The sequence below is a fragment of the Schistocerca piceifrons genome, chromosome 1 (genome assembly GCF_021461385.2).
Source record: "Schistocerca piceifrons isolate TAMUIC-IGC-003096 chromosome 1, iqSchPice1.1, whole genome shotgun sequence".
NCBI lineage: Eukaryota > Metazoa > Arthropoda > Insecta > Orthoptera > Acrididae > Schistocerca > Schistocerca piceifrons.
Genome location: NC_060138.1, coordinates 270014394 through 270042187, shown reverse-complemented (window position 1 = coordinate 270042187; position 27794 = coordinate 270014394). Strand labels below are relative to the sequence as shown.

Genomic DNA, 27794 nt, shown 5'->3' with positions numbered 1-27794 from the left:
CGTGTGGCAAAGCTGGATTTGTTCAGGTTGTTAACACGGAGTACACCCATGTGCTCTTTGAATCTTGCTGTGAAGTTTCTACCAGTTTGTCAGATTTAGACGCTTGGACACGAGATGCAAATGAGTTTGTACACACCTGACGTTCAACATCGTTCCGTAGTGGTTTTGGTACTGTGAATGATTTTGTTTTGTATTTTACTGTTAGCGCAGAAACTTATTTTCATGCCTTACGTCTTAAAGTTGTTGGCCTTTTGGTATGAAATAAGTTATTGTACGTGGCTCTCTCACATGTATTATAAACAATCTGTTCCTATTGGATACGGATCAAGTTAGTGTTTATAAGTGGTTTCACGTGTAGACTAGTGGATGTTACATCTGTTACGTGTTCTATAGAGATTATCTGAATGTTGCTTGATAATAACTTGAAAGGCAATACTGACTAACAGCAAATAAACTGAAAGTTTGTGCAGCCAATAATGGACAATGTTTTCTTTCGTAACGTAGATGGCTTGCACATACAATTATTTGGCTATCCTGTAACAATTAAATTCTCAGTATCCACACGCTGTTTTACTGAATCGTATTCAAACTGCACGCTTCACTTTCCGTGGCCTCTCTCTCGTGTACCTTGACTCTTGCAACTGCAGTCTGCTTTCTGTACAAATTGTGAATAACCCAACGACTCGCCGAGCTTTTGTTCACTGCTAGGTCTTCGCAGACATTCTCCAAGCGCCTGTGTATATCTGCGATGTTCTGGGTTTCCGCCAGACGAGACTCAATGACAGTTCTAGGAACGCACCTCCGTTACACATGCTATTATGAAGACTGCGTACAGTGCCCCAATCTATCGGACTATCGGAATTTCATGAACCTGTAGGGCGAGAATATTCCTTAATGTCACACAACGAATTCCACTTTTTTTTTCAGCCGACTACAGCTTCTCATCCTTAAATAATTGTTTACATTGTGTTCAATCGTCTTTTCATATAACATTTAATACTGTAGGGTATCACCATCCCATGAATCTTTCACCACTAGGCTTCAATAAAGAGCCAAGAACTTGTGTAAACTTTAAAAAATGTGCATCTTGAAGTTAACATCCATCTGAAGATAAACCAGTTGCATTATTTACGTGAATAAGAATATTGTCGATAATAGCTGGTTGCTGTCTTCTTCATTGAAGGAGTCGATCTTCAACCTGCGCACACACTGTGGCAGAATGTCAGCTTTCGACAAAATACCAATTTGGATTTGTGTTGCGTTTCGGAGATTATGATGTCAGTGGCCAAAGCTGACGTATGGTATCGTGAGCTCTGGTTTATGCCCACTGCAAGGAAACGGCTGATCGCTGCCGAACGCACTGGTCCAGCCACTGTATGCAGTAGTCTCGGGCCTGTGGGGAGCTCACGGCGTGAATGCATCCCCCCTGGCAGAGCGGCACGGAACTGGTTCTGGCCGCCGCGCCGCTCGCCTTACCTCGCCTCGCTTCGCTTCGCCTCTTTGTATGCCTGCCGGTGTCGGCCGCGCCCTGCCCCACCACGCGGCGTGGGGGCGGCCTATATTGCTAGGCGCACCTAGCCTCTGCCACGTTGAGGCGGCCTGCTTCCTCGCCACGTCTGTCTTTGGCGGGCGCGCTCCGAAGCAGGTAGGTGCGTACGGGAGTGAGTGGCTGCGTGGCCGGTAGCGGCGAGATACTGCCTCCGGTCTCGGGCGGGTTTGCTTGGAGGGGCGCGGGGGCTACCCTTCCTCTTCGGTCCGAGATAATTCGCGTCTGTTTTCAGATAGCTATTCCGAGATTTCTGCAACTTTCTCTCACGATCTCATAAATGGCTGTCAGTCTTCGCTGCCCGTCCTCGTACTCTAAGAGCGAAGTTCCGTAGCTGTTAAGTCTCTAGACTCGTAATAGGAGGGGATGAGATCAAGTAGTCTCCCTCTATCCCCTCCCCAATCACTCTTTTCTCTCTCTCTCTCTCTCTCTCTCTCTCTCTCTCTCTCTCTCTCTCTCTCTCTCTCTCTCTCCTTCTCTCTCCCTCCCCTCTCTCCCTCTGCACTTTCTCCATAGATTACCATGTTGGAATCCATTACTTCCGCGATGCCTTCGATCCATTTCAGCCTTCGCTGCCTTCTTCTTCTTGTCTCTTCGATCTTACCCAGCATTAACGTCTTTTCCAACGAATCACATCTTCTTATGACGTGCTCCAAATAGGTCAGTTTTTGTTCCACAAAGTACACCATGTGACAAGTGGAGTTTCGTAACTTTTTTATATTCATGGTACATGAAGTTCAGCACTCAAATCTCAAATACCAAATATTGTTCGTTGCAACTCTAAGGAATTGTGGAGAAAAATTATTTTTAAAATTTCCAACCTTCTTTAATTCACTAAACCTAGAGCAGTTTTTTGATGGGCGTTGTGTCTGTGGTAGATTGTTTGACTGCCAGGTGGGGGGGATTCGGCTTCTATTCCCCGCCGATGCAAATTTTTAAACAAAATCGCATGTTATGTGCCCTTGTTGTGAAGAGAGAGATGAAAATATCGGCTGCGCTCAAGACTGGTAAACGCTGCATTGCTGGTTCCAGTCTCATTTGGGTCATTACTTTTTTCGTTCATTAGAATATCCTCGTCATTTAAATGTAAAATTCGCCAAATATATGCTAATTAGCACATATCAGTATAATTTTTATGATAATTGCATGTTAGCTGAGGGGAAACCTCGATACCAGAGCCCTTCTCTGTGGAGGTAGTTAACAGTATTTGTCTTCTACGTGTGTTTACAAACTGTACAGTAAGCACTTTACTGTTAGTTGACGATGATAGTTATAAAAAATTATATATATACGCCAATCCGAATATATTTGATGAACTTGATATTTAAATGACATAGGTAATCTGAGCGAGAAAGATAAACGAAAAAAGCAATAGCTGAAATGAGACTCGAACCTGGGATTACCGGTCTTGAGAGCTATCGTTTTTTTTATCGTTTGTCTTTTGCTCTTCATGGAAATGGTCGTACTACATGCATTTTCGTTTAAAAATTTGCATCAGTTGGAAATGGCCCCCACGGCCCCCACGCGGCAGTCGAGTATTCTACCACAGATCCACAATGCCCACAGAAAAACTGTTCTACCTTTGGTGAATTAAAAACGCTCGGAAAACCGCAAAGTCGATTTTCTCGATAATTTCGAGAGTTGTATCGAACTGCTTTGGGAGACTTACTTTTGTGTTCTGAACTTCACGTTCAGTCTTCTAGTCAGTATCAGATCTTGCAAAGAGCCATCTGGTTTAATAAGCTACAATACTGTCCTATTCGTTCTCATTGAGATTCCTGTGACTCTAAGGAGTTTCCCCCAGCACCACCGATAAAAGGAGTCCGTTCTGTGCCGATCTCACATCCGCATCCGTACGTCACAACTTGAAATACCATAGCCCTTATTGTACGGATCTTTGTTGTTGATATTATGTCTTGACTCCTCAAAACATTGTCAACATTTGACGCTGTCTTTCTACCAAGTAAAAAGCGTCTCTTGATTTCTTGGCTGCAGTCACCGGCAGCAGAAGTCTGGGTTCGAGATAACTGAACATAAAGACTACGTCCATTGTTTCTCCTCCTATGTGCCATCCAGTGATAGGTGTAGTTTTTTAATGTTTATGTATTTTGCTCTTCATGGAAATGCTCGTACCACATGCATTTTCGTTTAAAAATTTGCGTCAGTTGGAAATGGCACGCACGGCCCCCACACAGCAGTCGAGCATTCTAGCAGTCATTTAGTTCCTCCATACAGGGTTCTCACCGTGAATGCTTTATGTTTCTTTTTGGTTTAAAACATCATGAGCTGCCCGATAAGTTCCTTCAAGATAGTTGCCGACTATCGTTACAGCCTGTAATGTTAAGTTCTCTCTCTCTCTCTCTCTCTCCCTCACTAAATTTAATTTTCCATTCTTGCTTCTTTGCACGTGGTTGATATTCATTGTCGTTCCATCGAAAAGAATTCTACGGCAAATGATAGTACTCAGATGGGAGGGAGTGGCCTAGTTTATAGGACGTAGATACCAAGGCTTTCGAGATGGAGTTTATGGATGGAAAGTTCTCGATTCACATTCTGAGTGAAATTCGGAAAAATCCTGACGTAATCTATGGACGCAGAGGCACCATCTCAGCACGAACCATTTCCCTGATATTCTTATGACGTAATCTAGCCACCAGGGGCCGTCATCTGTCATAAAAGAGGGGACCTCGCGGGTTCACGATAGCCAGCCTTAGCCCCTGATGACGATGGTGGAGACAGTCACTGAAAGCTCTGGACTTTATGAAAATTTGAAGCGGCAAGTTAACAGAGAACTTTTTACCCCTAGATACAGTTTGGCTGGGGTTTTTGTAAGCGTATGAGAAGGTGATCGAGAAAACTGTGTCAAATGTATGTACGTACTCACGTTTAAGTCAACAATATTTGCGGAAACAAAAACAGTCGAAATGCTTGGTAAAACGACGAAGCTAAGTACGAAAGCCGCACAAGGCAGTGTTTAAAGAGCAACAACCGATTCCCGGTGCATTGCCTTTTAAGTTTACAACTCTCCGATACGTCTGCGAAGATTTTCAGCACCAACATTAACAAGCATTATACCGCTGTACTAACAGCTTTTCAAAGCTTTTAGAAAAACCGAACCATTCCATTTAAAAGATCATACTTGCTTAAGTATCTTGGTTGATGCAAGAGCATTAAGCATACAACAAAACTAGGTCCTCCGTTACTGCCATTGGCCAAAATCCGTGTTCTGATATTGTGAACATTTCACGAAATAAGAGGTGTTCCGAGGAATGTAACTTTCTTTATTTTCAACCATTTCAGCAATGTAATGGTTATATTTCATATTCATAAACAATGTTACACCGTGCTACATTCTAATTTCTTTTCGGTCATCATCCGTACCACCAAGCTAAAGATGCTTCAGTCTGACAACTGACTTCATAAGGTCCCAGTTTTTCCTTTTTCTGTTTTTTTTCCTTGTCTTTTGCTGATGTCTTCATGTTTCTCAACATGATATAGCCAACACCCTACATGATTTATTTCTCATAGCCCAAACTAATCTGTCAATACAATGTTACCTCCCTACTGTTCGCTCCAGTGTCACGAAAACTATATCTGGACGCCCTTAGCACGTTTCCCTCGAACTAGTTCCTTCTCCTGCTAAGTATTTTCTGCAGACTTCAGTATCTCTCCTCTTATTTCCATTTTCCCTTCATCGCCATACCATGTTCTCAGAGTGGTGTCGACTTTAATACAATTAGTTTTGTCTGTCAACGAATAGTCAGTTCAGTCCTGCATTTGGCGAGATTTTCTGTATGACAGTGGCTTCTGTAATAGGGGCCTAATCCATCTCGTTGTCTTAATGACGTCTTAGAACATCGCATGTGAAACTGCGGAGTGAATTTCGCTTGATTGATGTTTTAAAAATCCTAGCAAGTAATATTCGAGAGGTCATTTTTGCTGGAGGTTGACTTATCTTGAAACTCAAAACATATTTCAGCAGTGATAAAAGGAGATAGTTCTCTAGACCAGTCCTGATTCTCTCCTCGTAGATGCGCATTATCGGCATAGCATTTCAATTACAATGATAAATTATATGCTTAAGAGACTCGTGGTACTCTAGGATTAAGAGGTGAGCGTTGCAATTAGTTCCTTTCACGACCCAATCTTAAGAGTATATCTGTATATGGCACCTTCAGGATTTTAGCGATTCACTCGCACTGATTTAAGTGCCTTATAAAGGCACTGGTACAGGAATGGTTTGGCAGTACGACTTCTTGATTTTCCTTTGTGAAACATCATTTAGTGACAGTATTTTGCTTTTTGGAGTATTCTTTTACATAATTCATTGAAATGACACAGCTCGTTTACATGTGATTGTTCTCAGAACGAGTTAGAGATTTTCAGATGACAAAACTATTGCTGTGTGACACAATTATGGAGACAGGCATTTCGTCCCCACAGCAGTCGCTACTTGACAGTTTTGTGCCGTCAATAATAACAAAGAATGGACAGTCTGCAAACGAGCAATGTCTGAAACGAGGTCTACGGAATTTTAACTCAAGAACATTTTTCCACTTAAGCTTTGACTTCGGTTGCACCATGCAATGTCCCCTATTTTGATTTACATCGTGGCCACTACACTGAGTTCCACATTTTTAAAAGATTCTTCTTATTCATTGGCAATTTAACGATCATTTTTTCACTTTCGGAACATACCGATAGCTGTCAACACAAATGTCTCCTCGGTATGGTATCGCGTCAGACCACAGCAAAATAACTGTCACTGGATGAGACACTTATTTCACAATATGACGCGTTACCGTACCCAGAAAAGTCTTTGTCGCCTGCTTCTATAGAGATCTACGTACTTAAATATTAATGGTGCCTAGATCCCAGTTTCTGCCAATGCAAAACAATATGCTCTTGGCTAAAGTCGCATAAGTTACTAAAGTCCCATATTATCAGCGCACAGAACAGACCAACGAATCTGTGGGTATGTCATCACACCTGCTTTAACATGAGCTTCCAAATACTCTTAACAAACTTTAAGGGTATGTAGCCAGTGCCGGGTAGATATTGACTGAAAATCATATCCAGAGGCAAACCATTTCCATGAGGCTGCGATAGGGCTTTAAAGCAATATTCTCCGCATTCTGCGCCTTTTATGTGACTGGGTGAAAGAGCAGTAGTAATTTATTTTGACTGTAATTATGGTATCCGTAATCTGCTAACTTATTTGGTAACTACTTAGCTTAAATTCCAGCCTTAGTATTAACGGATGGTTGTAGAGATGCATGTACTCACAATTAAAGACCTATATCAATTACATCAATTCCGAAATAGGGGTATGTTAGTATGTTATGGCCTTTCTTGAAATAAAGTCTTCTTTATAGGAATAAAAGTGGATTCTGCAAACAGAGATCTTGTGTAAATTAGTTCGCTCTGTTGGTCTGTTACTTCCAAAGGGGCTTCGATAGCAATGACTCTCTGAAGGCATTCTAAAACATTTCGCGCAGTCGTTTAGTGAACAAATGGAAGCTTACCGATTGTAGGACCAGTTCTGTGACACGAATCAGACTTTCTAGCAGACAGAACTCACCGTGGAGTTCTGTTGTGGGCGAACTCGTCAGATGTAAAAGTAACTTCTGAAGTACTCCAAAGGAGTTTCAGAAACCGTTATTGTTCACGGTATAAGTATAACCTGGTCTGATGGAGGTTCCATGAGTCATGAGGCTGTACGCAGTTGATAATGTTCCACATGCGGAACTTGGCACATCAGAAAATGTAGTAACATGGCGAAAGGTCTGCAGAGGACTGGTTCTCGGTGTAGGGACACTCATTTGGCCCTTAAGTAAGTACAGGTGACGTATTGGTCTTTTTTTTTTTTTTTTTTAAAAAAAAGCAGTCTTTTAATTGGATGCGGCTCGTCACGATTATCTCATCGGTATCAATCTCTTCACCTGCCTGAGAGTGTCACTTGCATTCAGTCTATTCTATTGTTTGTCTATATCACAACAGCTGACTCACTGTTTTCTTCCTGTATGGGTGTCCATGGAAGTTAATCCTTAACACATACATCTAGTTAATATTCTTAATATATTCCTTCCCGCGTCGATTCTGCAGAGATTCCGTTTCTTATCCGGTTAGTCCTCTTGACTCACAAATTTACAGTTGTATATCTAGCCTACTATCGACGTAATCGCCTTCGTTCTCGATGTACTTTATGTGCTGAGGGATGAGCTTTCCGATACCTTCGTCAAAAATTGACAATCGCCCCCTCTTTGCCCTGTTGTTTGATGGCAATCTCTACCTCACCGTCGGTACAAAACCTTTTTCCACCCATAAACACATTCAAAGAGGTGTAAAGATGAAAACCCGAAGGTGCCAGATCAAGGCTCAAGATTGTAGTGATCGGCTATGTCTCGACTGAGGGAATGTGAGTGCTAAATATTTTATCCATTATGGATATGGCTTTGGCTGTGTGGGGACGTGTACTGTCATGCAACAAGAACACTCCCTGCGTTAAAACACCCTTTCTCTTGTTCTGTAAGGGTCTCCGCAGTTTTGTAGGGTTTCACAGTACCGCGCAGGGTTAACTGTTATCCCCCCTAGGGACGGAGGCTGTTTTTTCGGGCCGAAACAACGGTTTTGAGTTTATTTGACGATGAGAAGCGATGTCGCCCCCGAACTTAATCTTTCACGTGTGTCGTGGGTCACCCACGTTTCACCACTGGTCAGATCAGTGTCAAGGAATTCTTCACCTTCCAGTTCGAAACGTTAGAGACATTCCCGTGATGTTGCGATTCTGCTGACTTTGTGTTGATCTGTGAGCTGTTCTGGTTATCAAAAATTGTCTCAGTAACGATTTCATGCAGAAGAGGTTTGGAGATTTCTAGAATCAGTGCGTTCATCTCGTCCAAAGACAATCGACAGCAGTCACGAATAATTTTTTTGATCTTCGTCAACATTTCATCAGTCACGATTGAGGGACGCCAACTCCTTTCTTCATCGTAGTTCCGCCAGCTTTAAGCTAGCGATACCACTTGTAGGCATTAGTATGATTCGTCACACCATTCTCATGAATGGTTTTGATTTCGTTGCAAATCTGGAACGGTGCGTTTCTCTTTGGAAGAAGAAATAATATAACGGTTCTAACTTCGCAACTGGCGGGTTTCAGAAAGACACTCGTTTTAGCATAGCACTCGAACAAGTGTGTCAGCCGCCTGAGACAAAAGACCGTGCGTTCTATTGCCAATACCGTGTCCTTGGAAACAATGCTGCCAACTTTGTCGGAAAAAGTCCCTTTGAGCATCAGAAGCTCAGTACTCTATTTTCTTCACATGCCTCGTAGTTGACTCCGTGTAGCTATGAATTCTATCATTGCTTGTGCTAGCTTCCTTCGTCACAGGTTATTTTGCTTCCATATTACCAGAATTTCTGAACTTCGTCCGCTGTGAGACCCCCATTTTGATACGTTTGTACCTAATCTTATTTCTACTAGTGTTGAACACTTATGTCTTCCTTTGGTTCACTCTTACTCCATATTATGGACTCAGCAGACTATTCATTCCATTCAACAAGTTTTGCATTGCACATAAAAAGGCGCAAAAATCCACTAATGTTAGGTTTCTCTACTGGAGATAGAAAAACCGTAACATTTCTTGACGTAACCTTTGAGAGCAAACTGAAATGGGACTTGATGTAGGAAAAACAGATGACAGCTTCAGATTCACTGACAGATAAGTAATGACATATAAGTCGTCCACGAAAAATATACCTTACGAAACAAACGAGCGATCGATCTCTGATTATTGCTAGTCAGTGTGACACTCTTCACAAAGATGGATTAATTAGAAGAGTTGGAGAAGTTAAGCGTCAACTTCCAACAACATTGAACTTTATCACAGGGAAAAACCTCCTTTCGGGTTAGTTTAGTCAACGTATAATAGTTTTGTGATCTCAAAACTCCGCTTTTCTTTCACTATAAAAGAGGAGAATGGAAAACACGTATTCCCGATATGCAACAGATTAGGATGGATTTATTGGGACCCATCCCCATTTGAGTACTGTCTGTGGAAAATAGTTTCTAACGAGGTTCCTAAGAAGTGCGCCAAGTCAGATAGTATACGTTTCGCATATACAACTAAGAGCTACACCTCTGGAAACAGCTTTCATACTCGTAGCCATCTTTTAAAAAAGATACTATCTCGTGTCTAGTAGTAGTGGGCAACAGTGATCGGAAATCTCTAGCAAATATCGAAGGAAAAGTTTCAATATTGAAACGATATTATTTGCTATTTCGAAATGACTTTTTTTCTGAATGCAAGACTACACATTGAAAACTGCAGCATATCTTTCAGGACCTGAGACAAGGAAGACCTCTGCTAGTATAAGTGCTTAGAAAGTACGACGTCCGGCCGGAGTGGCCGTGCGGTTCTAGGCGCTACAGTCTGGAACCGAGCGACCGCTACGGTCGCAGGTTCGAATCCTGCCTCGGGCGTGGATGTGTGTGATGTCCTTAGGTTAGTTAGGTTTAAGTAGTTCTAAGTTCTAGGGGACTGATGACCTCAGATGTTAAGTCCAATAGTGCTCAGAGTCATTTGAACACTTTGAAAGTACGACGCAGTTGTGAGGGAGGTAGGTGGGGGCGGGGGGCGGTGTACAGTTGCAGGTAGCGGAAATACAGATGCAACGGAGGGTAAATGAAGAGAGCGAGTGTGATTCCAGTCAAAATATTATTGAAGACGTGTATTAAGTCAGCACTTTAGACAAATAAAAGTACCTAACATAAAAATGATGGATCACATTCTCAGCCACACTGCTGTCAAAGAAAACATTAATAGTCCATGCAAAATGTTGAGTAACCTCAGACTTTTGTAGATGACGTTGTTTGGTTGAATTAAGTAGTGTCTGTAAAAAAAACTGCACGACTGTTGAGTGAGTCAGACCTCGATAAAATATCAGTATGATGCAAAGAAAGAAAACTGCCTTTACATGGCAAAAAATGTGAGATTGCGCTCTTCACAACATAGAAAATACTATATCAGTGAACTCGTACAAATATCTGTGTGTAACAATTTGAGGGGACATACGTACAATGATTGCCTAGGCTCAGTTCGTAGGTAAAGCATGTTCTAGATTTCTGTTCATCAGCATGATACTGTGGAAACGAAATCAGTGTACAAAGGATATTGTTGACACAACATACGTGCAAACCATCCTAGAATATTTTTCAAGTGCGTGGGACCCATGCCATGCAGAGGATACTGAACGTATACAAAGGAGAACATCACGAATGGTCACAAGGAAGAGCAGCACGGAGGTGTTGAAAAATTTGAATTGGTACACCCCTAATGACAGACCCAACTCTCTCGGAAACCTACTTCCAACGTTTCAAGTATTAAGTGAGCAACCAAGGAATATACTACACCCCTTACATATGGACTAAAACATCGAAGGGAAGGTTAGACAAATTACAGCATGCGTAGAGGCATTGAAGGAATAATTCTTGTAGCGCCCCGTAGGCGAATGGAATGGAAATGAACCTTAATATGTGTTACAGTGGTAAGTACCGTGTGTCAAGCACTTCAGTGTTTTGCAGAGTACAGATGTGAAGACAAACAAGATGATGTAAAGACACTTAGCAATTATTTAAATCTTTGGAGGGTTATAGTCGCAGGTGTTAACAGGTTGTAGGCAGTGAAGCGGAAAAAAAGAAAGTGTTTGCACCTGCAAGATTTGGGTTTCATTGCATTATGTGGATCTTTGTGCTTCATTGAGATGTATTAAATGAATAATGCTAATTTTTAAGATGTGGTATTGGTTGGTGGGGGGGGGGGGGGCAAGGGATCTGTATTACTTTTATACATTTTAATGGTCTCCATAGCAATGTATTGTAATAAAAACTGGATGACAACCGGTTTCCGTTAACTAGCATGTATCCTCGGGTCTACCGCAGGAAATAAGAGGTTTTTACTGAAAGGGAATTCTAGCAGTTATTAAACACACAATTTTTTAAGGAAAATATTACAACATTAAGAATAAAAAATCTTACCATTCTTACGTTATAATTGTACGTAAATACGATGTTAACCACCAAAACATCGTTACTAAGTGTAAGTTGTCAATGTAAGAAGATTGGTGAGAATATGACTACTGATGTAGAAAAGCGGTAGGAGACTAATCCATGCGCGTGACTGGTCGCGGTTTGCATGTCACAACAAGAAGTAGTGGCGCACGAGGGAACACAGTTTTAAATATGTGAGAAACAAACGTAAAGAACTAAGGTTTTGATGACACTTGTAAAGTTGTGGAACAAAGTACAAAACCATATATCAAATCAGTAATCCCGCAGTGGACAACCTTTGGCGATCAACAATGATTTTAATTTTAAATTGAAGCTCGGTCCTCAATAGCTTTCATTTATTCAAAATATAGCAGATGCATTTATTGGTGTATCCTTTGTTTTAAATAGTCTCATAATTAGAGCTATTCATCTACTGGATGGTTATAATTAAATTCTCGCTACTTGAGGCAGTGTAAGCGGAAAACTATATACCGTATAGCTACCTAACTTTATAGTAATGATGTTCAGAATGTACACTGCAGTATTTGTATTTTTAGTACTGTTAAGTGTAATGACTTGCCGTTGGGAGCCGGTACTGAGACGGGGACGTAGCATTGAAACATAAACATTACAGCTGCAGACAATCGGCATGTGTCTGGACTAGGAGAGAAGGGTTTATCCAAATAACAGCAATAGTGCCAATGCTCTTAGTATCGACGCAGTAAAATAATACCGAAAGGGCCCGTGTCTGAACCGAGTTCGAAGTACATAACTCGGAAGTTCGAGTTAACTGGCGATTTGGGAATTGTTGCTGGAAGAGGCGATGGCCGATTTTGTCACAAACTATTGAAGGAGTTGCTGTTACCATTATTGAGAATACTGGACGCAATGCGCAATCTTCAAGAAGCGAGCGGTCTGTGTCACGACAACTGAACATTCCATGGTCCACTGTTCGAAAAGTGCTTCGAACAATTATTGTGAAATGGTATCTAGCGCGATTACGGGCTGTCGTGGGTGTAGATGGTCATCACACTGAACAATACTTGTAACCTGGAACGTAAACATGGTACGCAGTTAACAAATGTTACCTTGTCATATGGAATGTTTCTTTCAACGGTTTATTCGTTATCTCTCTTCCGCATGCCCTTAGAAATGTTTGCACATAGTTTCTTTGTCCTACGATCACACGTTTTTCATGGGGATCCCTTTCAAGCAGTGAAAGTTTAATTATAACCACACTGCATGTAACCATGACACAGTAATTCTGAATCTAATATTGATACTGGAATTACCTGTTTGATGTACTTGTTCGTACTTACCTGTAACTTTGGTTCTTTCTGTTTATATCCCAAAATTGTAACTGTGTGTCCTTGTGCGCCAGCTATTAGTTATAACTGGCAAACCACAGTCGTGGACAAACCCACGTAGCGATTACTCTCCTACTGGTTTTATACACTAATAGTCATGTTGTGACAATTCTTTGAATATTGAAGATTTACCACTAGTAATGATGTTGGATTGGTTAAAACTGTATTTATGAACCAATTATAGTGTAACTAGGGTAAGTTTTTTAAGTAATTTTAATGTTTTAATGCTTTTATAAAAATCGTGTGCGTGTTTAAATACTGTCGAAGTTTTTACACTAACTGGAAGGCAATTATTCTGATTGTTCTTGTAGATCTGAGGTTGCCTGCTAGTCAATGGAAATCGGTTGTCACCCTGTTATAACATCTGTCTTGACCTCAATTATTGTAATCAGGTTTGTGTTTGTGGCGCAGTCTGTCGCTCACAGTCTCTGTGAAGATCCTCTACAATGTTTGGAAACGGAGGCAGGCTAGCTAGCTGACGTGTTAGCTGTATGGAGGTGTAAACACGGCGTTGGCGGCAGCCGCTGGCTGGCTGCTCTGCATACGGAATGCAAGCCGGCGCCCAAGGTCACCGCCCGCGAAGACGCGGTGGCCGTCCTTGATACTCTTTTCCGCAGAGGGCCCTGCCGCGGCCGTAACGGGCCTCCTCACGTCAGCAGTGACTTCTTAACAGCACGTCACGCCGGCTGCTGCACCCGTCCTGCCTGGCCACGTCACGGCGAAAATGCCGCCGTTCCGCTCGTAGCGCCCGTGTGCGTACGTATCGAGTGATTCTAAATTGTGCGATTTCGTAAGGTTATATACAAGGTGACTGGAAAGAGGCTGAAAAGCTTGCAAGGGTGTTGCAGGGTAGGTCGTACTGAGAAACAGTAGTTCAGGAAATTCGATACACTGCGCCGAGTCCGAGTTATTAGCACTGAACTTAGCCGAACAGACAGTCCCGCGTACACATTCAAGCGACCTGCAGAGATGGTATCGCCAAAAGTGTTTTTTGTTTGATTTCCTAAAACCAAACAAGAGAGCGTTACAACAAATGCACCTGGGACAACAAGCATCGAACAGGAGCCGAAGACTGAGTAGTCTCGTGCTCTACCTTTTTTATTTCTTTTTCTTCACCAGTCTTCTGACTGGTTTGTTGTTGCCCTCCCAGAATTCCTCTCCTGTGCTAACCTCTTCATCTCAGACTAGCGCTTGCAACCTACGTCAACTATTTGCTGGATGTATTCCAATCTCTGTCTTCCACTACAGTTTTTGCCCTCTACAACTCCCTCTAGTACTATGAAAGTCATTCCCTCATGTCTTAACACATGTCCTATCATCCTGTCCCTTCTCCTTTCTTTCTGATTCTGCGCAGCACCACCTCCTTCCTTGCCGTATCAGTCCACCTAATTTTCAGCATTCGTCTGTAGCACCACATCTCAAATGCTTCGATTCTCTTCTGTTCCGGTTTTCCCACACTCCATTTTTCACTACCATACAATGCTGTACTCTAGAGGTACATTCTCAGAAATTTCTTCCTCAAATTAAGGTCGAGGCACGAGGTCCTCCAGTCCTGATAGTCTGACGTATATATGAGACGCCACAACTGCAACAAACACGGTACGCACCCCGCTTACGCAAACCGAGATCAACATTAACGCAACTTTAAGGGACCCTAATCTTACATGGAGGTCGGAAAGCACGTTCCATATCATATTTCCGCAAAACACGACCAATCGTATTGGAAATGCTCCCTGCGTAGGCCAACTCGGTGTGATCACTGCTTACCTGGTGCACGATTGGTCGATAGCGCAACGCGTGTCTAATCTGTCTTTCACTACATCCATTTTCATTAAAGGTGATCTCAAGATGGGTTAACTCAGCTGACAATCTCTCAGGATCTGAAATGACGCGGACTCTGTGAACCAAGGTACGAAATACCCCTTCGCGCTAAGCCACATCGTGACAGTTATCAGCCTGTAGATACAAGACAGCGTGAATAGGCATCCTATGAACAGCATGCCCCAACCTGCCTCCTGTCCGACACATAAAGGAAGGAAAGGCAGCCACCCTCTTTTTCCCCTCAAACGTGAAACGAATACTAGTGTGGATTGAATTCAGGTGTTCTGAAACGTCGTTCAAATTAACACTGACATGAGGTCAAAAAGAAGGCACAAAGGAATTTGACAGTAATGCTAGTGGGCATTTATTTAAATCAATGAGGAAACTTGAAAATTTCTGCTAAACAAGGATTCGAATCCAGGTCTTCTGCTTACTAGGCAGATGTGCTGACCATTTTTTTCTGATTTTGATCGTTATTTTTATTTGCATTTGTTCGGGTTGGATGTCCTATGACACCCGTTGCATTCACCGGTGATCCATTTGCTCAGTTCTTTTTGTTACAGAGTGCAGCTAACCCTTTGACCGAACACACTGAGCTACCTCGCCGGCACTACTGGGCCATCCCTATACAGTGGTCATGCAACTGCACGGACTACTCTACCACGCCTCCCGTCAGACCTAATTCTCAACTTATCCATACGCTAATGATGCAGTGCCTTTTGCCCATTACCCTCCATTAGTCGCGGCATTCCGACAATTCCCGTAAGACAAATGATAATTAATTGAAACCCTCAGCGGCCGACAGGTATTGTTGACATATCTAAATGGGGACAGCTGAAAATGTGTGCCCCGACTGGGGCTGGAACCCTGGATCTCCTGCTTACATGGCAGACGCTTTATCCATCTGAGCCGCCGAGTACACAGATGAATAGCGCGACTGCAGAACTTATCCCTTGCAAGCTTCCCGTGAGACCCACATTCCCAACTGTCCACAATCTACATACGTAATTTTTCTAATAGGTATTTGCCCATCTACTCATTACTCGCACCCACTATGGTGACGATTCCCGTAAGAGTTCAGGCAACCTGTGCGCATTCTCACAGACGAATGTCAATGGCCGGGTAGCCATTTAACTATATATGAAGATAGTAACTGTTCTCGAAGTGACAGATACCATTGATGTCCGTGCAGCTTCTCTATTATTATCATCATTTGTTCTAGAGAAGCTGCACCGTCATCAATGGTATCTGTTCTTTCGAAAACAGTTACTATTTTCATATATAGTTAAATGGCTACCCGGCCATTGACCATCGTCTGTGAGAATGCACACAGGTTGCCTGAATTCTTACGGGAGTCGTCACCTTAGTGGGAGCGAGTAATGAGTAGATGGGCAAATATCTATTAGAAACATTACGTATGTAGTGCGGACAGTTGGGAATGTGGGTCTCACGTGAAGCGTGCAAGGGATAAGTCCCTACAGTCGCGCTATTCATCTGTGTCCTCGGTGGTTCAGATGGATAGAGCGTCTGCAATGAAACCAGGAGATCCTGAGTTCGAGTCCCGGTCGGGGCACACATTTTCAGCTGTACCCATCGAGGTATAACAACAACACTTATCGGTCGCTGAGGGTTTTAATTAATTATCATTTGTTCTAGAGGAGGTGCACGGTCATCAGTGGTATCTGTTCTTTCGAGAACAGTTACTATCTTCATATACTCCCGTAAGAGTTCGAACTTTGGTGTAGCCCCTTGAGTGCGGATGCACACCAAAGTTCGAACTCTTATACTTTTTCACAATGCTGCGACGTGTGCCTAAGTCTTTGAACAATAATCTGCAATTATAGCAAACTTACCATGGAATTGTGTTATGTGTTTGTTTATCGCCGTTTCCTACTGTGAAAACTGTTATCTTCGCTTTAACAGCTCGTTCTGTTCAAGTAATTATTTCTTTTTGTATCGGCTATCAGATTTCCGTACCTGCCGCGGAGCTTATCACGGTAAGCGCTTGTACGAGATGATAGCACGAGTTACTGCGTCAAGCGCCGCCAGAGGGAAAGACACACGGAAGCACACGGCCGGTCTGGAAGATTCTACGCCAGCCCGTCAGCCACGTTTGCCTATTCGAGAGCGGAACTGTTTTAATACATCGGATACACAAGCCGTACAAAGGGGATAAATGCAACATAAGACGTCTTCCCGGTGTACAAATAGCGAAAGTAGCAAAAGTGGATTCTGGCGACCCTACGTGTGAGGCATATATAGAAATAGAACGGGACGTCCATTACACTCTACACTGGAGGACACATACTTTGAGAAGACGCATACAACGAACTATGGTTTCTCTGTCTGCTACCTGTTTTACGACTTTTTCTTTGAGTATCTAAATTTGTGTGGATTGGTTTAGTTCATTACGACTTAAAATTAACAAAGCGTCATACTACCTTTGAATTCCAAAATTCCTCGATTTCATATTTAAGTTGGTCTGAAATTCATCGTTTTCTGTCTCACTTAGCTTGTGTGAAAAAAAAGTAAATCGCTTTTGTCCAAGTTAAAATGAATCTACGTCTATAAACGGTACGGTGACCCGGAATTCGGAGCGGAAGAAGGCAAGGACATTTGTTGCTTGCCGCATGTATTTGGCATACCTGACTGCCCAACGTCGTAAAAATGTGTGTGTGTGTGTGTGTGTGTGTGTGTGTGTGTGTGTGTGTGTGTGTGTGTGTTTACTCTAGAATTTTTAAACGCGTTTTATAGACGTCTTATCTATATGAACTTGGCTTGAAGCTTTGAAGAGATAAATGCAAGTGGATTTCGCTCGTTCGCGTTAAGCGTTATAGCTGAGATGTCATTAAGTTTCTTGCTACGGGAATAGAAGGATAGTTACCGCTATTTTTTAGGTTTAGAACTGCAGTTAGCCGCTTTAATAAATTATACAACGCCAGCAACGAGAAGCTGATTCCTAATACAGAAGAGTGAATGTGTCCCCAAAACATCAGATTTTGAGCTATGAAAGGCAGCAAATTAGAGACTTCTTACAGTCTGACATATTTTTAACGACGAAATTTTTACTTTTTTTATTTTCTGGTGAAGTGTTCATCCCAGGAAGTCCAAAATATATACCGCAAACACTGATTCTTCACGTCATATATACTACATTCTCTGTTGTGATTAAAATAAGCGCAATGAGTTCGATATCTTTTTAATTCGGTAGATATAATTCACATTGTTACATGCAGATGCAATCTGCAGTTGAAAATTGTTTGAAATGTGTGTACTTTCAACGGATTTCCCGATATCACAGCGGCACACTAGCGAATGTATCTAGCACTTGCCTCATTCGTATATGTCCACACAGTCACAGAAATTAACATTGTGAAATTATCACTTTATTATACTGCGCCTCGACATTTTGTAAAACACAAAATGTCTCGCACTAGAATGATGACTATAGTTAGACCCTTGCGGTACTTAACTGTGAAGAGGAACTTTTCCTCATTCGTACTATTTCTATTTACATCTGTTGCAGCAACAATCAGTCACCAGCACTGTTTTTATCACACAAAAGTGTAAAAACAGGACGAATAAGTATAACAGTAAATTTTCATTCTCAGCATAAAACAAAAACAAACCATGGTGTCCTGAAGTCGTGTAACAGATTCGGTTTGGTACTGCCGATACGCCGCAGCACGTCACGTTCGCTCCGTAAGTCTTCATCAGTTGTCAGCATAGCGTGTTCTTAATTTGTTCATTGATAACGACTACTCAACGGAAACCAGTGCACCCATTAAAGAGTTTACGTAAGTATTGACACACAGAAACTTCTCAGTTTGTTGTCTTGGAGACAAAGCACGGAAAGTTGAGAGATTTCCCTTGATTTTGCTCGCTGGTTGTGCTCAAACAAGCTAGCAAACTGCAAAGACGAGAAGCTTGTACGTCATAGCTCTTAGAGAGCAAATAGAAGTCAGTGAGAAACATGAAACGGTGTGTTCTGGTCTTGTTACTTCTATAATTAACCTCTGAATGGAAGTATTTCAGAGAGAGACGGTTGATTATATTCCTTGTCCAAGCTATTATCTGGAAGCTAAAAAATAAAGGAAAAAGAGGGAAAAATGAGCAAGGAAATCACTCACTCACACGCCCCCCCCTCACACACACACACACACACACACACACACACACACACACACACACACACACACACACGTGTGTGACAAAAAAAGTGAAGAACCGAGAAAACCTAGTCGGATGTTAATGTAACTTCATAGATGTACACACTATCGCCAAATATAAATGATTAGTTACAATTCACTGACATACGTAGAAAAAAATGGTTCAAATGGGTCTGAGCACTATGGGACTGAGGTCATCAGTCCCCTAGAACTTAGAACTACTTAAACCTAACTAACCTAAGGACATCACACACATCCATGCCCGAGGCAGGATTGGAACCTGCGACCGTAGCGGTCGCGCGGTCATACGTAGAACCACCAGCAGATTGCATTACTGTTCGCGTTTCGTATGGTTACTGGGGCTGTTGTTAAAATATCGATTTATCGGCGACACTTTTGTCACCGACATATCGATATCGAAATGGCAATATCGAGTGCAAACGGTTTTATTTTATACTTTTTCTCAATTTTAAATAAATATTTAAAGTTCTTCTTTTGGAATTGTAGTAAAACATAATTTTACTTTAACTTTGGGAAAGAGCCTTACTACTTTTTGAGCTTAATCACGTCCAGTCTCTCTCTTTGACTGTGTGTAGCAAATACAGATGGCACAAATTAGTAGTCAGATTGCATTCAGGGGGACTGGAGTAAAAAGACATTCGGTGTGAAAAAATAGCACACCAGTTGTGCTAAAAACAAGTTTTAACGCTACGAATGTGCTATTTCTTCACATCGGAACTCTTCAAAGACAGTTGCTGAAACTGAAGAACAAAAATCTAAATGACAAGATTGGTGTTTGCTGTGGTCGGAGACGTGTGAGGGGAAATGCTGACGTAATCGGCGTTTGGTGCTAGCCACAGAAACTGGACCGTTTAACTTCACCACGCAGTTCTGACAAAACTGCTAGCTCGCTGATGTTTGTAGAAATGAGAAAACAGGGAAGTCGATGTGAAGTGTCTCAGGAAAAAAAAAAAAAATTCGGTATGTTACGAAACCGAATGACGGACGCATCGGGCACCTTTTATTGTGTCACTTACCTGCAGTTACCATTGTTAACAAAGTGGTTATCGAAAAGGGCGAACGTGCATAGTTTTCAATTCTTGGTCTAAGGGGGATAAGCAGGCTTCTAGCTAGTTCATGTACAGTATATCTAATAATAAATCAATACTTAAATATACAGCTTCAAAACCCGGCAGTACATTTACTATGTGCAGCCGACCCTTTTTTCCGGTACGTCGGCACTTTTCCCGTCGATATATCGATAATTATTGTCTATATAGCGAGTGGTGGTGATACTTTTTAAATACCAATACGTAAGATTCCCGAGATTTAAAAATTCTTTAGAACAGGATTGTTTAGAAAAAGAAATGTCTGTAGTAAAATCCATAGCTAGTAACAATGGATACGACCCTATGTTAATTGACCAAACAGTTACAAAAAAAAGCTGTAAAATGTTCAACCTTAGGAGATAACAGGGCGATAAAGAGTGAGGGTAATAACTTTATTTCTATTTCATTTTTTGGGGAACCTATCATACAAGGTAAGGAGACTTCTACAGAAGCAGTACTGTTACAGAGTTGCCTTTTCCGTAAATAATAGCTTAAAACAAAAAGTATTTCATATTATTGAGGCACGGGAAGGACTTGGCACCAAATCCGGAGTTAACAAAATTAGTTGTAACGACTGCCCCAACTATTACGTTGGACAGACAGGTAGACCAATTAAAGTAAGACATAAAGAACACATGCTAGCTAAAAATGGGGAAAACGTGTACAATCCCACGTTTGCTGAACATCTATTGCTCTTAGAGCATCCACCACCTAAAATGGATGTCCTAGAATTGCTACACGAAGTGAGTAAGGGTTACAGGCTGGGCATGTTCGAGGAGTTAGAAATTTTCAAACATCTCAAAAGGATGGATTTATACTTAACAAACAGGTGCAGCTTAGAAACAAAAATGTTTTGGATAGTTTCAAACCCTATTTTACTCTAACGTAATATAGTCCGGCTGACTAGAAGCTAGTTTTCTTGTCTGTTGATGTTCGTAAGATGCTCCTTTCTTGTCTTGCTGGGATTTTACGTATTTTGATGATTGATGTACGCGGTTTTCGATGTGTGTGTGAGGTTTAAAGTATTCTGTTATGTGTTTTATTTATGACGACAGATGGTTTCGATTTGCAACAACATTTTGTTCGTTTTCGCTAGTATGTATCCTAGTCTTTAATTTGCGAGAGATCTCGCGCATAACACTAGTGTCCTCTCTTGTTAGACGTGTTCCGTAGCGCAAGCGTCCCCTGCTTGACACTAGGACATAGGCAAATTGTTCATATTTCCTATTGTATGTAGGTGTTTTAATGGTTTTGATATGTTTTATTTACTAAGACAGAGGGTTTGAACTAGGACAACCTTTTAAATTTTGATGCGCCTGAGTATGTATCCCTGGGTTTTAAAGTGCGCGAGTCTCTCTCGCATACCACAAGTGCCCTCTCTCTCGGTGAAACTGTCTGCCCTAGTGCTTTCACATCCTCTTCACGCTAGTTCACAGGCTAAGTACTGATAACATGCTGTGTTCGCATCGAGCAACTCTTCACGATTATGTTGTCCAGATGGAGTTGATATTTTAACTACTGACCACGGCTTTGGCACGATTGTATTATGTATCTCAACTCCAGGATGTGATTTTAATAAGTGATCAAAAGTTTTTGTGCTTGTAATACTTTGGTAATTTCCATGGCTACTTAAAGCTATAAGTGTGTGTTTTTTTTCTTCTATCTCAGTTATGGTGCTAAGTTATGTGCTAATGAAGGTGTCTTCCTGTATTTTTGCTTCTGATGAACGTGTATTTAGATATATCGAAACCGTGGTCAAGGATTTCAATAAACCTTTATCCTGCAACTGTTTAGCTGTTATCATTTACCGTGAAAATTAAAAAAAAATCAAAAATCCTAGTGGTTACCAGACCTGGTAGTTTACACAAGGAGCCTGAATAGTCAGTATTGGGTGACCGCTATGAAGGACACGGAGATGCTGCGTGTTCATGCGAGGCAGCATTATCAACACCCGACAGAGTTTGAAAGGGTGTGGGTCTCCATTCAACTCGCAGGTAGAACCGTGCAGTATTTTTGGAGCATTCTGAGGCGGCAGCATCAGTCTGCTGTTCGACTGCATGGATATACGTGAAGGCGAGCTTGCTTGTCGCCAGTGCTCCGGTCGGGCACGTCTGACCACAAGGGACTATCGCCCTATTGTGCACCAAGCACACAGTAGCCCCTTCACTTATGCGCCCGCCATCCGAGAACAGGTAATGGATTCCTTACAACATTCTGCGACATCCCGCACCAGTGTTCGGAGACGGAGCAGGGGAAGGGTCGTCGTCTGTCGTGTTTGGGTGGCTGATTCATTTGGGTAGTCGCCCGCGAAGGGGAACGGTCACATGTTCCAGACACGGCCCGGCACACAGTTTTAATCTGCCACAAAGTTTCAGATCAGCGCACATTCCGCTGTAGAGTGAAAATTCAATCTGCAATGATAAGATACACGGAATCAGCATAACTGCATCACCAAAATAACATGGGATATTCTTCACTTGATTTCACTTGCAGTTACAGTACAGAATGAACTATCTAACTTAAGTAACCCTTCTCCTGCTTACGGAGGACACAACTCAACTACACTACTGGCCATTAAAACTGCTACATCACGAAGATGACATGCTACAGACGCGAAATTTAACCTACAGGAAGACGATGCTGTGATATGCAAATGATTAGTTTCCAACCGATTTCTCATACCCAAACAGCAGTTGACCGGCGTTGCCTGGTGAAACGTTGTTGTGATGCCTCGTGTAAGGAGGAGAAATGTGTACGATCACGTTTCCGACTTTGATAAAGGTCGGATTGTAGCCTATCGCGATTGCAGTTTATCGTAACGCGACATTGTTGTTCACGTTGGTCGAGATCTAATGACTGTTAACAGAATATGATACGGAACACCGTGCTGGAACCCAACGGCCTCGTATCACTAGCAGTCGAGATGACAGGCATCTTATCCGCACGGCTGTAACTGGTCGTGCAGCCACGTCTCGATCCCTGAGTCAACAGATGGGTACGTTTGCAAGACAACACCCATCTGCACGAACAGTTCGACGACGTTTACATCAGCATGCACTATCAGCTCGGAGACCATGGCTGCGGTTACCCTTGACGCTGCATCACAGACAGGAGCGCCTACGACGGTGTACTCAACGACGAACCTGGGTGCACGAATGGCAAAACGTCATTTTCTCGGATGAATCCAGGTTCTGTTTACAGCATCGTGATAGTCGCATCCGTGTTCGGCGACATCGCGGTGAACGCACATTGGAAGCGTGTATTCGTCATCGCCATACTGACGTATCACCCGGCGTGATGGTATGGTGTGCCATTGGTTACACGTCTCGGTCACCTCTTTTCCTCATTGACGGCACTTTAAACAGTGGACGTTACATTTCAGATGTGTTACGACCCGTGGCTCTACCCTTCATTGGATCCCTGCGAAACCCTACATTTCAGCAGCATAATGCACGACCGCATGTTGCACGTCTTGTACGGGTCTTTCTGGATACAGAAAATGTTCGACTGCTGCCCTGGCCAGCACATCGTCGAGATCTCTCACCTACTGAAAACTTCTGGTCAATGGTAGCCGAGCAACTGGCTCGTCACAATACGCCAATCACTACTCTTGATGAATTGTGGTATTGTGTTGAAGCTGCATGGGCAGCTGTACCTGTACACGCCATCCAAGCTCTGTCTGACTCAATACCCAGACGTATCAAGGCCGTTATAACGGCCAGAGGTGGTTGTTCTGGGTACTGATTTCTCAGAATTTATGCACCCAAATTGCGTGAGAATGTAATCACGTGTAGTTCTAGTATAATATATTTGTCCAATGAATGCCCGTTTATCATCTGCATTTCTTCTTGGTGTAGCAATTTTAATTGCCAGTAGTGTACATTGCGTCCTACACCAGATACTTCTGGAGTCCAACGCCTCACTACAGTAAGATACACGCGGTTGCGATTTTGAATTCTAACGTCATCGTAACCGCTCGTTTCAGAATACGATCACCATTCATTATTTCTTCTTCTTTAGTATCTCTTACGATAGGTTCCAACTGGAGATTGTCTACTGGGTACTGTTCTGAGAATCTGCTTTCGTCTGTTCGCACCTTTGGCCATTTGTAGTGATGTCCTCACTGCAGTTCTCTACCTACGTCTTCCCTTCGTTCCTTTCAATTTTCCCTCTGTCATTCTTTGTTGCAGACAGTTCCTAAGCAGTGTAAATCCCGGTCAAGATTTACTCCTATACCTGATCACTTACTGTAATCTTCTTTCTTCTCCTATTTTCTTCCTTACTTCTTCATTCTCAAGTCAGTGAGTCCTTTATACCTTAAGCATTCTTCTCCGAAGCCACATTCCAAAGATTTCTAAACAACTTTATTTTTTTATTTTTTTTAACTGTTCACTATTCACTCTGTTGTGTCGCCTACTGTGGGAATCAAGCACGGACAGAAATAAGGAAGGAGAGAAACTGCGGTGGTAGAAAAATGATCTGTACATTAAACTTTCTAGTTAACAGGACACTTTATTTCTAAAAAGAAAAGAAACATAACTTCCTTCCTGTACCTGCTGTGCCTCCTACGTGCACTTACTTTATACTATTACTACTTGCAGAACGCAGGCTAAGTATTGTCTTCCTTTTACTTAGTGCTGATGCTCTCGAACACTGCGATTGAACTGGCGCCGACTAGTGATCGGCGGCTGGTTAAGTCAGCGTTGACAGGGGCACTGAACTGTCTCTTCCTGAAGGTGTGACGCTGCCCGTTCTTACCATTGGCTCAAATGGCTGGTTCAAATGGCTCTGAGCACTATGCGACTTAACTTCTGAGGTCATGACTCGCCTAGAACTTAGAACTAATTAAACCTAACTAACCTAAGGGCATCACACACATCCATGTCCGAGACAGGATTCGAATCTGCTACCGTAGCGGTCGCTCGGTTCCAGACTGTAGCGCCTAGAACCACACGGCCCTCCGGCCGGCTCTTGCCATTGGCGTGCGGTTCGGTGCCTTTTTGATGCCATTTCGCGGCACGGCGCTGGTCGGTGTGTGGTCTTTGCATTATAACCGCACATACTGCTGTATAACACTACACTGCATACATAACATTTAGGAAATCTTTCCCTCAACTTCGTTGAAATTCCGTTCGATGTTAGTAATTGTTTCACCTATTCATAGGCTTTCATCCTCCTCCTTATTTCTTCCGCACAAATTCTGTTCCATTTGTTTAATCCTCCCAGGTACACAAAGAATTTTACTCGTTATATTTTTTTGTACAAGAATATGTTAACTTGCGCTTCCTTCTTGCTTATTCTCGTCACTTTTGGCTTTCCTGTATTTATCATTTCATACTCCTCGGCCTTTTTTGCAGTACTCTTCTGCATCTGCTGTAGCTCCTTTTCTGATTCCGCCAGCACTGCTTGACCATCCGCGTATTTTGTAGTCTTTATCCTTTCTCCTCCAATTACAATGCCTGTTGCGTCCTCTATGGCCTTACTTACTAGTTCCTCTCCATGTATGTCTAGCAGCTTCTGCGACAGAGAGCATCCTTGCCTTACACTACTTTTTCGCCTCTTAATTCACTAATTTCACTTTCTGCTTTGTATGCATCTGCTTCATCAACGTCCTGTCTTTCTAGCCAATATCAGTCTCTTTTAAAATTCTCAGCACTATACTCCAGTTAACTTTATCGAATGCCTTCTGCTACTCGATTAATCAAGCACACATCCGTGTTGCTTGATGTTATCCCGACGAAGTGCTTGTAGAAATGGTTCTTCAGAGACACGTCAGATGTCGTTGTGAAATTCGCACAGTATTTCATTGGTGCAAATGACCGACATCTTCAGGTGCGGCGAACATTCTGCAGAGGAAGCTACCTATTAGGCCAATCCAAATATAAAACGCACAGACACGAAGGCGCAAAATTCGCTGTCCAGTAGCAAAGGGTTCTTAATCGGTAGCTACAAATAACACTTCACCACCTGTTGAACGATGATCCAGGAGCTTCGGCAAAGGCTGTCTGTCGTTCATAACTGTGCGTTGCCGTGTGCTGCCCAAACCCCCTCTGTCAGTGTTGTGTTGGCAGAAGAGCCAACACCGTGTTACTAGTGGAGGCCGAAATGCACGCGTATTAGCTCACGCAGACTGGCGTGAGGAGGGAAGAACTATACTGACGTGCGGTCTGGAAGATGACAAGGAATTATAGTTCAGAAAGCGGACGTAATTAGTTTGATACTTAACTTTAATCCATTAATGAAGAACGTCGCTCTTGACGGTACATAATTCACAATATTATCTGTTCAGAATACATTCTTGAAGAATATGGCGCCTTGCTAGGTCGTAGCAAATGACGTAGCTGAAGGCTATGCTAAACTGTCGTCTCTGCAAATGAGAGCGTATGTAGACAGTGACCCATCGCTAGCAAAGTCGGCTGTACAACTGGGGCGAGTGCTAGGAAGTCTCTCTAGACCTGCCGTGTGGCGGCGCTCGGTCTGCAATCACTGATAGTGGCGACACGCGGGTCCGACGTATACTAACGGACCGCGGCCGATTTAAAGGCTACCACCTAGCAAGTGTCGTGTCTGGTCGTGACACCACAGTCAGCAGCCCTTTGCTGACGCACGCGTCACCGCTGGCGTGTCACCATCCTCGCCGTTGTCACCTACCTACGTTGCCACCGGACCGAACAGGAGGAGGAAGGAAGGAAATTTAGGGATAATATCTCAGATGCAGGTAGGTCAGCGTTTCAATCTCTACGTCATCATCCTCATATCGGGAGCTTACTGGCGGATGAAGGTCACGTAACTGTCATTCGAGGTACTTAAGCAAGATGAACCAGCTATTGGACGATTTTGCATATCGCGTTCTAAACAAGGACACCACGACCGAAATACAACGAATAACTCCCGATCTTCTCAAGTTTGCAATGAAGATGGAGAAAAACGTCCAACTACCATTTCTGGACGTGTTGGTGTAGAGAGAAGACGATGGACCCTGGGCCACAGTGTGTACCGTAAACCTACTCACCCAGACAAGCTTATAGGCCACCAGCTGTCATTATCCTTCACAACGAAGTGGTGTGCTTAGGGCATTGGTTCACAGAACACGAGCCATATCGCTCTCAGGAAGCTTATCCGTCGAGCTATACCACTTCCATACCGTTTACTTACAGAGTGGGTACTCCGAACGACACATTCACCGTGCCTTACACCCAGCACGAATGAGTGAGGAACTGGAAGCAAGTGAAGAACAAAGACGAATGATCGTCTTGCCAGACGTTGGCGGTGTTTCTCCTTAAACAGAAAGATTACTGAAAAAACATGAACTGCGTATTCCGCCCGTCAACGAAACGCAGAGATCTTCTACGCTCACCGAAGGACAATCTTGATTTGAGAAGGCTTGCTGTCTGTAAGAATCCTTGTAACAGCGGGACGTCATACAATGGACAAACGTGTCGCGCCGTGGGAAACAAATGAGCCGAACGTCGACGGCGTAGATGCCTAGACCAGCCTGTGACCGACCATTGTCTCAGTGCGGGACACAATATGTCCACAATTCTCTCGTAGACAGCGCAATGGGACAGCGTTACCAAAGAAGCAGTGGAGATTCGCAATTCGACTGATCTGCTAAACAGACTCACAGGGTGCCAAAGTAGCACAACCTGGGATCCAGCACTCGCAACGTTGTAAACACAGCGACCACAAAGAGGAGCTAACTGGTCATACAAGGCATGAAGCTTCGGTGGTAAC

At 42.8% G+C, this 27794-nt stretch overlaps 1 protein-coding gene across 1 annotated transcript in view; it reads left to right on the top strand.

Moving 5' to 3' along the window:
• Nucleotides 1-1537: 1537 nt before the first annotated feature.
• The window catches only part of LOC124791304 (organic cation transporter protein-like), a 137330-nt gene continuing 111073 nt past the window's right edge, over nucleotides 1538-27794 (top strand). The window contains exon 1 of the mRNA XM_047257851.1: nucleotides 1538-1645. The gene's annotated coding sequence lies outside the window, so the exon portion shown is untranslated. The remainder of the gene's footprint in view (nucleotides 1646-27794) is intronic.